At 44.3% G+C, this 15236-nt stretch overlaps 1 long non-coding RNA gene across 1 annotated transcript in view; it reads left to right on the top strand.

Moving 5' to 3' along the window:
* Positions 1 to 4536: 4536 nt before the first annotated feature.
* LOC148224318 (uncharacterized) overlaps positions 4537 to 15236 on the top strand; it is a 170514-nt gene continuing 159814 nt past the window's right edge. The window contains exon 1 of the long non-coding RNA XR_015802367.1: positions 4537 to 4773. This is a non-coding gene — a long non-coding RNA (uncharacterized LOC148224318). The remainder of the gene's footprint in view (positions 4774 to 15236) is intronic.

Genomic DNA, 15236 nt, shown 5'->3' with positions numbered 1-15236 from the left:
GTTTAGGTAGCATAAGGTAAAAGTAAAATGCAGTAGCCATATTCTTCAGGGTACAATGGCCAGCGTGCTCTTTTCTTTTTAATTTATTTTACAGGGACAAACTTATTTTGCACTTAATAAAAATACTGTGAAATTGCAGAAAGTTCTGATATTAATCAGACTTTTTGAAGGAGTTTTCCTTTTCCCTCCTAACACTTAAAAGTAAAAACTAGGAATTCTTAGGTTATGTTGACAGAACTGTTAGCATATTCCGTTTTGCTGGTCACTTCAGCAAATCTTTTTAGTTCAGTTTTTAACATTGTTTTAAGGTGAATAAAACTTCCATCCCGCCTTGAAAAACAAACCTAAACAGCACAAGACAAAAGTAGCACCCTTCTGTCAAACCTGAGCATTTTTCTACACTCTTTGGTATAATGACATTGAGTTTACAAATTTGAATTTACATTTTAGCTTATAGCAAAGCTCTCCTTTGCTGAACTGTGTTTCAGCAAATCTGGGTGTCAATTCTGATTTTGATGGAAGGCTTGGTGACAGTCTGATTGTCTGTAAATAGTATTTGCTGTAATAATCATTATAGACATACATATTGCTCTAACATTCTTCGTTTTCTTGAGCTTGCAAAGTTAGATGCAAATAAAATTTAAGATAGCATAGGTTTAAATGTAGCCTTAAATGCAAATTTATTCTCATATCTGACAACCCAGAAGTACCTGGTTACTATGCTAGAGCAAACTCTGATACCTGTTTTGAGTGCCTTGAGTGGAATGCTGAATCATTTTTAACAAAACTTGAATTTTTTTTTTCTCCCGAAATGTCGCAGTGAAGCTAATTGTGTACAATTCCTTCACTGTACAATTGTGAATACTTGGAAGATATTGTCTAGAATGCAAATTTGCTGTTGCTCCAAGAGTGACAGACTGACAGAGGTGTAGCTAAGCATGCACACTAAACAGATGTTTCAGACTCAAGCAAAGACACTGCTTTCAGACACCAGCAAAGTGCAGGTCATCAGAAACGTGGTAATGATGGATATTTCTGCATCAGCAGTAGTAATGCTATTGCATAGCTGTGCATAGTACTGTATATTTCTTTTCACTTGTGCAAATGAAAAAAGTGTAGAAGTAATCCACAATTCCAGTTGTGTATTTGCTGCTATGGAGCTCACAGCTGCTGGAGAATAAGATGGGTAATCTTACTTTACTGCAGGTTAAACTACTAGTCCTCCCAGGAAGAACCATCTTCCCTTCTGTGCTTCTCCAAAAACAAGGCACTTGTTTTCAGCACTAAAAGGATTTCTTACAAGGAAGCTGAGAGGTCTGTTAGTTTTATGTTGGGAAGTCTTCTGTCATCACTTGAGAGCTTCTCAGGCAGCTTTTTTAGAAAAAACCCCACCCAGCTAGTTTCATTATCATGCAGGACTACCTTTGATGTGTCACATTTAAGTTTTCTAGATAATGGAATCAAATCCAAAACCAGAGTGGTCAGGCACACTGAATCATCTGGCACCAATTTCCTTTTCCTGGGGGCTGACACAATATTATCGTTGCCCTTAACATGAAAAATGGAGAAGTCACAGCCCTGCTGTGTAGGAGGCCAGCCAACCATCATCAAAGTAAAACTCCAGCTATTTATGCACTCAGAAGAATCTTTCTAAAGTTTCATTTGTACATCTGTTGATGGTGTGTTTGAAGTCCCTTAGACTGAACAGTGGCCCTACATGACTGTTGTGTTACAGTTAACATGAGTTAAACATCAAGGAGGTCTTTGAAGTGGTCACTAAGTGCTTTTAGTGATTGTTTCAAAGGCATGTTGTGCTGCACACCCATGCTTCTGTGTTTTTAAACATATGGACATAAGGGCTGATATGGAAAGAAAGAAAAATTCTTCAAGGCTTGTCATACCCAAGTTTTGGTTTGGTTTTTAGTTAGTGTGTTCACACTCACCAGCATAGCTTACAGTATTCTCTGTGCACTGACCAAAAGCCTGTTGCAAAGAGCTGAAACTTGTGCTTAATTCACGAGGACTGGGCTAGTTTTCATCAGAGGCGCTCCAGAAACTGAACTAGTCTGGGTAACAGTACTTGTTTTCTGCATTTGTACCAAACTCGAACTTCCCAAAGAAAATGTGGATATCTAATGCTGTTCTCACAGGGCAGAATTTGCCACATCCAGTGTATGAATGTGTGGATGAAGCTGTAGAAAATAGCCGGCCCTTCTGTGTTATTTTTTGTATCAAACTGTCCAATATGCTGGTACTACAGAATGGGCAGCTTTTTCAAAGTACAGTGGTTTCCATGTATTCTTGAAAAGAAAATCCAGGTTTTCTCTTCTTTACCTGAAATAGGGGCTAGTTTTAAAGAATATTTACTGGACATCTTTTGATGGGCTCACTACTCTGTTCTCCAATCATTCCTGTAACTTAATAGTCCTTAACTCTTAAAGGCCTCTGAGCTATAAGCTTTTGACTCCAGGTATACAGTTCCTGTTCCTGCTTCATAAAGGTCAGGCAGTGCTCATTCACAATTTCATAATTTCCCTTGCATCCTGAGATGTTTTCGACTCCTCTTTGGGATGAGAGGGTGTCTGGTGGTGCTCACCCGTGGTGGGAGAGTTGATTAACAGTTAACGAAGTATTGCAGCTGGCACGGTGTTGCTGCAGCCTACGGATCTCTTGGGATGGTCCATGCTTCAAGGCAGTTGTAAGTGGCATTTGTGTATGAAATTTCTAGTGTGCATGGAGGCAGAAAACAGATGAAGTCAGATAGTTCTACCTCTTTGCATGTTGGACCCTTAGCAGCTAAAAACTGATTTGGTCACATAATCATTTACTTGAGCACGTCTTAATCTAAACAGCAGGGGGCAGTTTTGCACACATATTTTGTGCAAGCTTACCCTGCAAAATCCTAATTTTTAGAATCTTCCTGTCTGGTGAGGTGATGCAATGCAGCATTTTGTCCAGACAGATTTGGTACGGTGTATAAGACAGGCTCAGTGGAACAGCAGTGGAATGTGTTTCTAGTGATAATACCTAATTTTTGCTTTTTAAAATCCTCTGTGTTTAAATTGTTGTGGTGACATGATTAGGAGGCTTTCCCTCTTTCTCTCCATCCTTCAACACAAACTAGGTATATAGATAAGCCAGCTGCACTGTACAACTTAAACTCTGCAACAAAATGCAACCACATCTGATTCCCAGGCATGCAAGAGAAGTTTTCCTCTGCCCAGCTGTGATTATTCTGAGTGAGCTTTGCTAGCTGGAGTGAAAGGAATGCACCAGTTAACTGCAGGAGGGGTGGAAGTCAAATCTGCATCTTGAGATTTTTGCCTGTGATGGGCCATGTGAGGAGAGCCAACCAAAAAAATAAAGAGGCAAGATATTGGTGACAGGATGCATTTTCAATGCTGGTTGAATTTTGGCTGAAGTTGACAAAATCTACTCACCCCATTGTGATCCTGCAGCTGACATGAAGTGAGCTCATTTCATACTTTGTCTCTCCCATGCCTTGGAGGCAGCTGTTCCGCATTGTAGTGGCACTCTGGCTTGAAACCGAATCTTAACTACTCCTATCTCAAAAGTGTTTTTTCTCTGCTTCCTGCTCTGTGTTTGTGGGGGGGTAAAGTGTATCTATGCTGTACAAGTAAATGGAAATTTTCCATGCTTGTAGCCATCAATCAGCATTTTTCCAAACATTCAGCTTGTTAGTAAGAAATTCTTCAAAGTCTGCTCAACACATGACAACATCTAGAGAAAGCTGTTTAATAAAAGATGCTGTGTGAAAACCATGCTTCTTCTCCTTCCTTAGGTCACTCTGGCCATGTTACACCCTGTAACATAGCCTGGAAGATACAGAAATTTGCTGTAAAAAAACCAATATTTGCCTGTTTTAGCATGTATGTAAAAGAGCATTTCCCTAGAGCTCTGAAACAACCTGGTTAGCATCTCTTGCTGTATTTAATATTATTTAATGAGAAAGAATGTACATTCAGCTTTGATTATTAAAATTACAATGATTATTGCATGAATTTGTGAATTATAATGCAATGACTAATTAAATGGAGAAATTAAGAAAAGGGATTCTTGAGCAAGCATGTTCTTTGAGAAACTCTCCCTTGTTGTTTTTAATTGATAATATACACCTAATCAATTCATAGCAGTATTTAATTACTGGTGGGAACAGTCTGGTTTTGATAAAGATTTACTTTGACCGCACATTGACCTGGTATAATACAGCCTGGTCCTGTAAGTTACTGTGAGGAAGACAACCAGCTCCTTGCACTGAGGAGGTGGAAGTTTTTGCCTATATAAATAAGGGAAGCCCCATCTGACCCCAGGTTACAGCCTCCATATTTATTGAGTTCTAGTTGGAGTGTTTGCTATAATGGCACCTGAATTTGCATAACCATGAGAGGTTGCTGTTTGGTTTATGTTTCATTTGTTTTTATCTCCATCTAAAGGTTTGAGCTTTAACATCAGGTTCCTTGGCTTATGTTAGAAGTTGTCTGACACAACTAAGGGCCCTTTTCTACTTCTTTGTAGGGATGTTATTTACTGGCCATTGGCATTGGCAGAATTCTTAGCATGAAATTATTATTACTTATGTATCAGCAGAGATGTATGTGGCACTCTGAAGAATCTGTCAAGATGAAGTCTCTGCTTCTGCAAACTCACAGCCTGCGGTCCTGATCCTGTAATTTACTCTGCATGGTCCTTTTCTCATGGAAACCTAAGCAGTCAAGAGCAGGACATTGGGACAGTGACACAGGAAGGGAGAAGGTAAGGTTTAGGATAGTATGATTGTTCTGTTAGTAACTGGGTGGGTGTTTTACCTGAATTTTGTTTGAAGCTCTGAAGCTTGCTTCTTTTCTATGTCATATTAATTTTAGACTAGATGGCTAATCAGTGCTAGTTACCAGTGTAATCAGGAAAAATCAGACTTCAACCAACCATAGATCTGAATATAAATCATTAAACCTACCAAAAGAAAGAAGTATTAAAGGCACTCTATAACTGAAAAGATTTGAGGCACTACTTCCCCCCTCCAACTGAAAGCAATAACGAGCAGTCAAGCACTGGGTTAATTGCTCTGCTGGCAGTCCTGCAGTTCGTAAATACCTTCTGCATTGAAAATGTAAGCAGCAATCTTTCAGAAATCTAGCTTGCTGTTGGATAGCAACTTTAAAAGGAACTCTGTTCTGTTACAACTTTGTAAACAGCCCAAACTGTAGTGCCTGAAATTCAGTGATACCATCATGCAAATAGGAAGGTTGAGGTCATAGGTATTAAAGCAGGCATAAATAAGGGAAACAGCCTAGAAGGCAGTGCAGTGAGTCAGTGTCCATCCTAGATGTTGGATTGCAAACAGTGAATGCTTGACAACCTGATAAAACAGTTGCAGATTGGAGAGGCACTTTACAGAAAGTTGCCCTGCTCTGGACAGCTACCCCATCCTTAAAAACAATGCAGACTTCTAAAGCATGCTTTTGATTATCCTACTCTTGGTGGTTAGAGCAGATCTGTTGGCTCTATCCTCCTTACGATTTGGAGCTGGTTTCCAGAAAGCAGAGGAGGACATGACAGGCAGGAGCTGGTTATGTGGTAACTACATGTTCAGGAAGTCAGATGATGAGATTGGTGTGCTCTGCCACCCTCCAGAACCAATGGACCGTCTGGTTCTTAGTGGGAGCATGAGCACCACTTGGACATCTTGGCTTCTCTTGGCAACTATGAAAGCAAGTGCTCATAAGGTATGTTGATTTTCTAAAGGGAACACAGCCCCTGAGATGGAATGCATTGATACTGGGGCAGTGCTCTACCAATGCCTTTGGTCATAATATATGAAGCAGGAGAAAAAACCTGACTCCTGTGTAGAACCCCTCTCTTTATTTTGGCTGTTTCCAGAATGGTGTTAGGACCTTGTCAGTTGGGAGCAGTGTTTTCTCTTCTGCATTGCCCTTGAAGATCTTCAGCAGGCCTGACAATATTTGTCATTAGACTTTAGATCTTTTCGCAGATGGTTATCTCCTACCTTGGGCAACACATTTTCGAGAAAAACAGTGATCTCACCCTGATTTTAAAGAAAAAATAAAAGATTGCAGGCTGACAGAACAGAAATGGCTCAGACTCAGGAGTCTGCATTGCCTTTCCTTTTTTGAAATCTGAGTGTTCAAATTCTGCCTGCCCAGCTCCTGGTAATGTTGCCGGTGATGTGGGTCTCAGGGGGTGACACCACAAACTTTGTTATTAATTGATACAGGAGTGATTTTGTAAATTCCAAGTATTTGTAGGTCCTCATAGTATAAGTAGTTACCAAAGAATTTGTGGAGACTATCATTGGGTTTTTGAAGACATGCTGCTGAAAGAGTAGTTCACTGGAGCAGCACTGGTTATCTTTATTTGGGGGAACTTAACTGCATTTTCCTTTTTTCTTGGAAGACCACATTATTTTTAGCTAATATCAAAGAATATCACCCTTTTTGACATGCCTGCAGATGCAGTATAGCTGTGCTCTTGTGAAGCTTCACAGGAATCAGGGACCAAAGACAGAGTTAATGATTATCTAGACACACCATCCTTTGCCCCAGAGCCAATACAGTCTGCTGCTAATCACCTTTCAAAGCCTATAAGGTGTGAGACTTGTCATTTATTTCAGTGGGAAGGACATATTCCATGAAGCAGAGCTTTGTGGGCAATCTCGGATGCCTGATGAAAGGCTTCTTCCATTGCTTCCAAAAATTATGGTGTCTTCTGGCAGAGTTTAGGCACTGCGAGTGTTTTTGTTTTCAGGGTAAATGTAAGTCTGCTGTAGCCAGGATCTTTCAATTTAACAGCTTTCAGTGAAAGTCAGAATTCTCATACACCAAAGCTCTTGTTTCTTTTTAACTTGCTGTATGAAGATCATACAGAAGAATTTGTACACTGCCCTTTGCTGGGCATCTTCTGAAGATGGAGTGCCTGCCTTTTGCTGTTTAAGGGGCTTAGCACTTTGGCTTTTGTCTTTTAAAGTGCTGAAAGTTTAACATTTGTATTCTTTTCAGAATACAAATGCAGAGGTACATTGCAGATGTACACAATGGAGTCAAATTTTCAGGGTTGGCACTGCAGATGGCATCAGGGCACACAGGTGTTTGATCCAACATGACTGGGAACAGGACATCAGGTCTGGATTCAGGCCTATCTCCATGGGACAAGGTAGTGCTCACTGTTCCTGCTAGCCCATCATTTTGCTGCAGACATTCATATGATAACTGCAGAAGATGCCAAAGCTGTGGTAGCTTTGTGTGCAGCAGCAATGGAAGATGAGAATCTGTGGGCCTCAGTGTAAAAACCAGCTTTTCCTAGCAAAGCCAAGTTCATCTTAAACTTCTTTATGGTGGAATTCTTCCCTTTTCCGCTTGCCTTCCTACACCTGTCTTTTATAGACCAAGCAGTTCTGCAGTTTTCAAGCTTGGCTGTAAATCACGAGAAGGAAAGGAGGTCCCATGTGCATGTGTGCTGGCCAGCAGCGGGCACTGGTGCAGGAGGCTCCGGGAGCCTGCTGCTTCAGCTTCCAGAGCCCGTGTCGCTAGATGGCAATGTGGCACTCCTGCAGCTACGGCTCCTGAAAAATGGCTTGCTTTTCCTGTATTTATCTCTGCCAAACTGATGATTGCACCCACCACCTCGGCAAGAGAACAGAACAAAATCATTTCATAGAACATTACAGCTGTTGTGCCTTTTTCTTTTCTTTTCTTTCTTTTTTCCTTTCTTTCCCCCACATTTCTTTGTCCCACAGCAGGGTGCAGAGGTTTAAAAACCTTCTTTCTTAATCACTCTCCTTCTAAAAACAGAGAAAACACAGCCTCTTGGGAGCAATTAGCTGTGAGAAAAGCATTTCTCAAACAATTGCCAGGAAATATTGTCTTGACCGATATTCCTGATGTAACACTGTCATTCTCAGTACTGTTATTCTAACATACTCGACTCAAAAACCAGCAGGATACAGATCTGTAATGCATGATCTGTAGCTTGCCACCTACCTTACCTTTTTATATACATTTGCTTTCAGTTTGTGTCCTCCCCCCCACCCCCTGGAGCCATTCTGTTTAGGAGAGTGAAGAATTATTTGTGGCTCTTCTCTTGTGACTAGTGTATCAGGCCAAGACTGTGACAAGGCATGGCTGAAAATTAAGGTTATGCCCCTTCTGCCTGGGTTCCTGATTGAAATTCAGTGTTGTGTGCTGCAGAGGGGATCAGGCTGCATGCTTACAGAGATCCTTCCTAGCCTGAAAGCCTGGCAGCCTGAAAATACGTGAGGTTGGTGAAGCCTGAACTTCAGTGGGAGCAGCTGGAGAGCAGGTATGCATGAAGCAGGCAGCAGAAATACACTGAGGCCAGGGTCTCAACCCTGAAACTCGTCTCCCCATTTTTGCATTCATGGAAGATGGACCAGGATGTAGAGTGTGGAGAGGTTGGAGGAATGGTGGTAAACTTGAAGTGCTCAAAGCCAGTGTTAGCAGTGGCTAGGAACTGCTAGTAGCTATCCAGAGAGCTGTGCATACACACGTGCGTGCCCACTCGCATGCACAGCCATAGCTGTTTGTATTGTGTGGTTCAAATTTTGTCCTTCCTTACATAAATTCATGGAGATTTGAGAAGCGAGCCTTGCTCTATGGGACATGGTGTGAACTGAAGCACCTTCTGGAAGACAGACAGCAGTGTAATCCTTTCATTCAACCATGTCTGCAGCTGCTTTTTATAAACTTGGCATAAATACATACTCAGTGAAGCCAGGCCTGTGTAGCTGGAAAATATTTTCCACCATCCAAAAAAACCAGAAGATTGGAAAAAGAGCCCAGAAATTGTGCATAACATGGAATGGCCTCGCTTGTGGTTTTTTTCCATGACTTCCTCAGCTCATTTTTCTGCTGCCAATTTTAGAAGCCCATAAGTCATACTTGTTAAACTTTCTCAGTTAAAATGTAACTCTAAGAACAAAGTCATATGATATGTTGCAGCCAAATAATCCTTCCAGAGCCTCTGACTGGAGAAAAGCTCCCCCGATCTGGCCAGCTCGCAAACCCGCACGGGCTCCTGTCCCAGGAGAGGCAGGGCTGAGGAGGGGTAGGTTCTCAGCCCGGGGCTCAGCTGTGCCGCCCGCATGGGTGACGGCTTCCCAGCGGGCTTCAGCAATGTCTCCCTGCTTTTGCCAGGGTGGTCAGGCAAAAATTCCAGCTCGTCCTCTAGGAGGACTTGAGGCAAGAGGCTGAGCAGAGGAAGGAGCGAGGGGAGGCAGCGCAGAGGTTTTGGCGGTGGAGGAAGGTGCTGCTGCGGTCAGGGTGAAGGAGCTGAGGGGTGAGAAAACAGCAGGCTGCCAAAAGCGAAAGTGATTTTGCTGGAGGGTTTGAAGAAAGGACATCCTCATTCTCATTCACTGCCTTTTTAAGTGTTGAATCAATATGGAAGTACATTCATGCCAGGAGCAGTACTTTTGTCTGCCAGTTTTGCTCCATTTTATAGGGCGATTTTGCTTACACCATGCCTTATGACTGTTTTGAAGCGCCATCCCTTGTCCAGGGTCTGCTCTGAGCCCTTGCAAAGACCTGATTCCCTGTCACTGCTGGGAGGATGTCATTCTAAATGGACCCTTGGCAGTAGCCAAGAGTGGGATCTGGCGGATGGCCGTGCCGGCAGTGGTGCTCCAGCCCGCCCGTGCTGGCAGTCCCAGCTGGGGCCCTGTGACCTGCTGCCGGCTTGGGAAGGCAGGGAGTCCTGGTGTCCCGAGGGCTGCCTTGGATGTGCCCAGAGCGTGCGGGTCCGGCAGGGTGCGAGGGAATCGGAGCAGGCAGAGAGAGGAGAGGCAGGTGAGAGGAGCGAGTGGAACCGTGAGGGGCTTCAAATGCTCCAAGTTCCAGCCTTGCCTCCCCCTGTGCTCCGGGCAGAGCAATATGAAAAATCTCCTTTTGGGGAAAAAAAAAAAAAAAAAAAATAAAATAAAATAAAAAGACAATGCTTATGTTTCCCCCCCCCCTAAATACCAGCTTTTGAGTTAGGTTCTGGCCCTCGATGGAAACTGGGAGAGACTCCGCAGGAAGTCGGGGGAATCACGCTGCAGCGCAGCGGCTGCCGGGAGCGGTGGGCCCCAGAGACCGCCTTTCTGCGGCAGGGCGGAACGCCCTCGCGAAGCCTGTGTGGTCTTCACGGGAAGGGAGGAACTGAGCAAACCCACTGGAAACCGGCAAGGGTGTTGTAATGTTTTTGGACAGCCTGTTTCAAAAAACAGCGACTGCCTCTCTCTCCCTCTCTCTCCCCCCCGCTCCCCTGGCAGCCTCTTCCCGTGCCATGACATTGAGGGAGGTGGTGGTGACTGATGTAACCGCGGCCAGGGAGAGTCTCTTGCCCAATGTGCAGGGGCTGAACGGTGGCCAGAGAAATTTGCTAAGGCTGGGTTTTCTCACAACGAGCTCCCTGTGCACATACCTGTAACTGGGCCAGGTGTTTGGCACGGCTGCCTCCCCAGCCCAGTACACGAGGTGGCAGAGCTACTCAAGCCACGAGGAGAAGGAGAAGGAGAAAAGGAAGAAAATGTTATTTTCCCACATGAATGCAAACCCAATAACGTACCTAGGCACTCATTGTTTGTGTCACCATGTTGTAGTTAATAACAGTGTCTGTTTGCTGAGGCCAGCTGTTCTTTGTGCTCATGGCTGGAGCGTGGGGGAGATCCTGAGGAGAGGCCTGGCAGTTTTTTTGCTGGATCACCACCTTTAAGTTATTGTGACAGACCTTTAAAAGGATGTCTTTGTATGAACTGGAATATAATGCTCAGCTGGGCTCTTAAATTCTGGCTCTGTTGAGAAAAGAGATCCGTTCATATCGATTGTCATTTTGTATGCAGTTCAGGCACCGACTTGTAGAAAATCTGGGCCAAGAGAGATATCATTAGGTATTTATGGGGGTTTGGTTGGCTCAGCAGTCAGTTTTTCCATTGTCATGCCGTGACAGTAGTGCATTACATACACCCTCAGGAGACATCCTTCTGCTGCCACAACAATAAAGGACTTTTTTTTCTTTTTCTGACTCATCTTCAGCTTGGAAAAAAAAATGCCAACCACCACCAGTAAATATAATTAGCAAAGGCAGATACACTTTAGGTAGCTTTCAGAGCCCATTGTGATAGTTCCTGTTAAAATAGAGTCTCATGGTTTCTCACCCCTACTTGGACGTCCAGCTGCATTCCAGATTATACTTAGATGTTTTAACATAGCCTGGTGATGTTGTAGGCTGAGGAGCCATTTCTAGTTCGGACAAAGAGGAGGAATATATTTAATGCTGGGATCATCTTTCATGCACACGCAGGAGCTTTGGCCAGACTCACAAGGCAGGGGAGTACAAATGGCTGTGCTGTGCCGGATGCGAGGTCTGCTTTGCTCTTTATCCTGCCTCTGACAGGGGCCAGCAGCAGATGCCACGGGAAGGAGGACAAGAAGCAGAGCAAGTCTAGACTGATTCAGCCCCAGTGTGCCCTCTTGGCTCCCTGCATAGCTATTCCCATTCACCAGAGCACAGAGGAAGAGGAAACTACTTCCTTAGGCCTGTTCCCCAGCCTTTTCGTGTCCCTGCTGTGCAGTGGCCCTTGTTTCTTTTGCTTCCCAGATGGGGCTTTGGGTGGAATGGATTCACTTTGGATCCACTTGGTCACGTGGGGATTTCTGCGTTAAATGTGTCCTGGCCCCCTCAGTGTTTCCCTAATGTAAGTGTAACTTGGAGCAGGTGGTACACAGCTGGGCTCTGCTGCTGCCAGGTGGGTGAAGTCTGTGCCTTCCCAGTTAGGGGCTGCTGCCTGTCCTATTTGTGCCATTGGAGAACCGTGAAGTTGGGACCCAGTCTTTGGATCCATATTTCACCTTGGGGTGAGGGCTGACACCAGTCACATGACTGTGAGTATGCCAACTGGGAGATTATATGGCTTTGTTTATTTATTTATTTATTTTAGCCTGTGACTAACATGGGGGAGTATTTGGATGGAGCCACTCCTCCCAGAAATTGCTGTTTATATTTCAGTCTCCTGAGCAGAGTCAGTCATATCTGAAGTGTTCATAGCCCAGCAGTGGCATGTGGGCTCTGCTGGCATGTCCTCACATAACCTGGCTTTCACGCTGCTGGACAGAGTGTGGGCTGGTTGTTTGCTCATCCCAAGCGCAAATGAGCAGAAGTTTTCCTCTGTATTCCTGATTGCTGAGCTCAGAGGGGTGGAGGAGAGGAAGAGCCAGCTTCCCTCTGAAAAGTGGCCAAGGATTGAGTAGGGCCAAACCTGGGGTTATACTGAGAAAAATGAGACAGTGTGGGAGTGGTGGTGGCTCTATAGCCACAGATAATATTGCAGAGCTCACTAGTGCAGCATGTGTTCAGCACAGTCACTTGTAACACTGTTGTGTGTATAAGCAAGTGAGTACCTGCTGCCATGTGATCAAAAGGAGAGATGTTTTTAGAAACATGCGAGGGTGGTGTGAAAAAACGAGTCAGCTGAAGCATCCTTAGCTTGTAGGACACCTGTAGGGTAGTAGGCACATATGAAACTGTGCACAGAAACTCCTCAAATATCAAGCTGGTGTTTACTTCCATTATCTCTACCGAATTCCACCTGTGTAAGCTACTTATTTCTTTAGGATCTCATCAATTCCAGATGCTGGTTGTAAATACACCTAACCTCTGGGGGAAGGGCAGAGCCAGCTTAGAAAACTTTTAGGGGAAAATGGTTTCCCAAAGCAAGGGTCTTTGCCCCTATTGCAGGGCAGAGGTCAATACAGAGAATTAGCCAAGAAGAATTTAAAGCCTAGGGCTTTAAACAGCAATTGACTAGGTGGCTAGCAAACTAATGGTATATGGGGAAATAGGATTTTGCATTCTTGAGACAAGGGAAGTTTGGAGAATCCCGTCCCCATATGTCATCTGTTGCTAAAACAAGTCTTCTGGAAATGCTAAAGTCTGTCTCTCCCCCCTCCTTGCCCTATAACAATGTAAGTAGCACAACTGCATCTGAGTTTTGTGATACATGAGTAATCCTGCCTCCAAGGCTGTCTGGGACTTCTGCATCACATCCTTGCTGCAGTTTGTAACTTAGTACAGTATTTTACCATGTCTGGGATGGTATGTTCATTGGGCACAGTGTGTCTGTGCGGTGCGAAATAGGGCAAGACTCCTCTTAGGCCATAGATATTGGGCATTTTCTGGTTTAGCACTTCCTAATTTTTCAGTAAGTCCCCATATGAGCTAATGACTGAGGTCAGGCCTGTTAGCCTTTGGTCAGCAAACTAAAACCTTTTTTTTTTTTTCGTGAGCCGAGTTTGTAAACAAGGCACAGACCCAAACTTCTAAGCTGTCATGGCAAAGGCTAGAAAATGGGAAGAAACCAATGCCAGCTCAAGTGAAGTGTGTGCTGCGAGTGGTGCTCTCATTTCCAGCAGGGAGGACTTTGACATTCTAAACCGGCAGCTCAGCCATGGCAGTGCACCAGAAACCCTCCAGAGAAAGAGGACTGTGGAAACTTGCCCTGTGTTGGTGGTACCTCCTGGTCAGGGCCCAGCAGCTGTGGGACTGCAGGGAAAATTTGTGTGGTGCTTGCTTATGTGTTCAGTGAAGGATCTGCAGGCTCCAAGCTTCCCTCCTGTTTGTGAGCTCCTTAATCCACGTCTTCAGTGGTAACTGGGGGAGAGGAAAAGCAGCTTTCCAGCCATGTTGAGCTTTTTTTTTTTTTTCAGTGAAGAAAGACCTAGATATTCGTGGTTCTCAGAGATGCTGAGTGAGACAGGTTTGGTCTTGGGAACACCTGTGCAAAGATAGGGTATTCCCAAGGAGATAACTGTGTGAAACTGGTGTAAATGAGGCCAGGATCATGGGGTTCTGTTCTCCAAATATGAATTTTATATTGAGGTCAGTGGGAGGCAAATGTATGTCAATCTTTGTGTGGATGGGGGTTTTTGCCACTGCTTGTGCACAATGGAGATCCCTGGGGAAGCATTTATGAGTGAGTACCTGCACCTTGCCTGATTTATGTCCCTCTGGCTTGTGCTGACGCACAACTGGACGTTGGCAGCTTTCTTGGTGTCTAGATCACTACTGCCATGTGGTTAAAACATGCAAAGTGTCTTTCAGAGAGAAGGAATGGTGTTAGGAAGAGGAAGCTGCTCTGTGAGACTTAGTTTGCTTTATTAAATCATGCTGGGCTTGGTTTGGTAATTCCCTCTCTCTAGGCCCAGAGTTTCAGTGGTTTCATATTTCAGCCCAGCACAGGATCAGTAAGTCCATTCTTCCAGAAAGGTCAGACTTACTTTCAATCCATCCCTCCCCTTCTCCCTGGGAGACTAAGGCTGTTTAACAGCAACAAGGGTTCAGGGTGCAGTCTGAGCAGTAGGAAGCATTTTGCTTCCTGTCTGTTTCTTGTCCTTCTGCAAGCAGGCAGGGACATCTGTCTCCTTTCCCCATGTAACCACCGAAGTGTCCAGCTGCCCCTACAAGGGAGGGTTCAGCTGCCTGTACCTCAAATGGAAGCCAAGGCCAGTTTTGAGTGCTTTCAATCTCCTAGGTCTGGCTCTTGGCATAGTTTTCCCTCTGGCCTCACCAGCTCAGGAGGAGTCCCATCCAGTCATGATAAATTTGAAGGATGTGGTTTTACTGACAGTGCCTATGGAAAATTTGTTGTGGCAGATGACAGTGCATTTATGTCTTAAAGCTGCTCTGTGGTACTGAAATGAATAAATAAGTGTAGCAAAATAAAATTCAGGAAAAAAACAGCTCAAGAGGAAAGTTACAGACTTAGCCATTGGCCTGGTTTCATTCATTTTGGGCTGGGTGACAGTCACAAGTTCAGAATTCAGTGACATTCAAACCTGTCTCTACAGGTGAAGGGACACAAAATGGGATCTAATTTGTTCTTCACGGGGCATCACTTTCTAGTGTTCTTTTCTTTTTTTATTTGGCAAGAAAGTACGGGTAATTTATATCAATGTCATCAAAGAGACATTCTTGTTACTCACAACTGTGACCTTGTATCCAGCTAAAAAAGTTATAGTGGGTAACCAGTGAGATGCTCAGCTTACATCCACAGGGCAGATTTTCCAAGCAGCAGCTATGCTGGCTGGGCTACCTGCCATGCTGGCCAGCCACATCGGTGCCAAGTGATTCTGGGAAAATGTAGGCAGTGACGCCATGGGCAAGTAACGGCGGAGGTGAATTCCTGGAAGAAGCCTTCTGAGAGCAGC

Source organism: Sturnus vulgaris, chromosome 3 (genome assembly GCF_052056855.1).
Source record: "Sturnus vulgaris isolate bStuVul1 chromosome 3, bStuVul1.hap1, whole genome shotgun sequence".
NCBI lineage: Eukaryota > Metazoa > Chordata > Aves > Passeriformes > Sturnidae > Sturnus > Sturnus vulgaris.
This window is presented reverse-complemented; position numbering and strand designations above follow the sequence as displayed.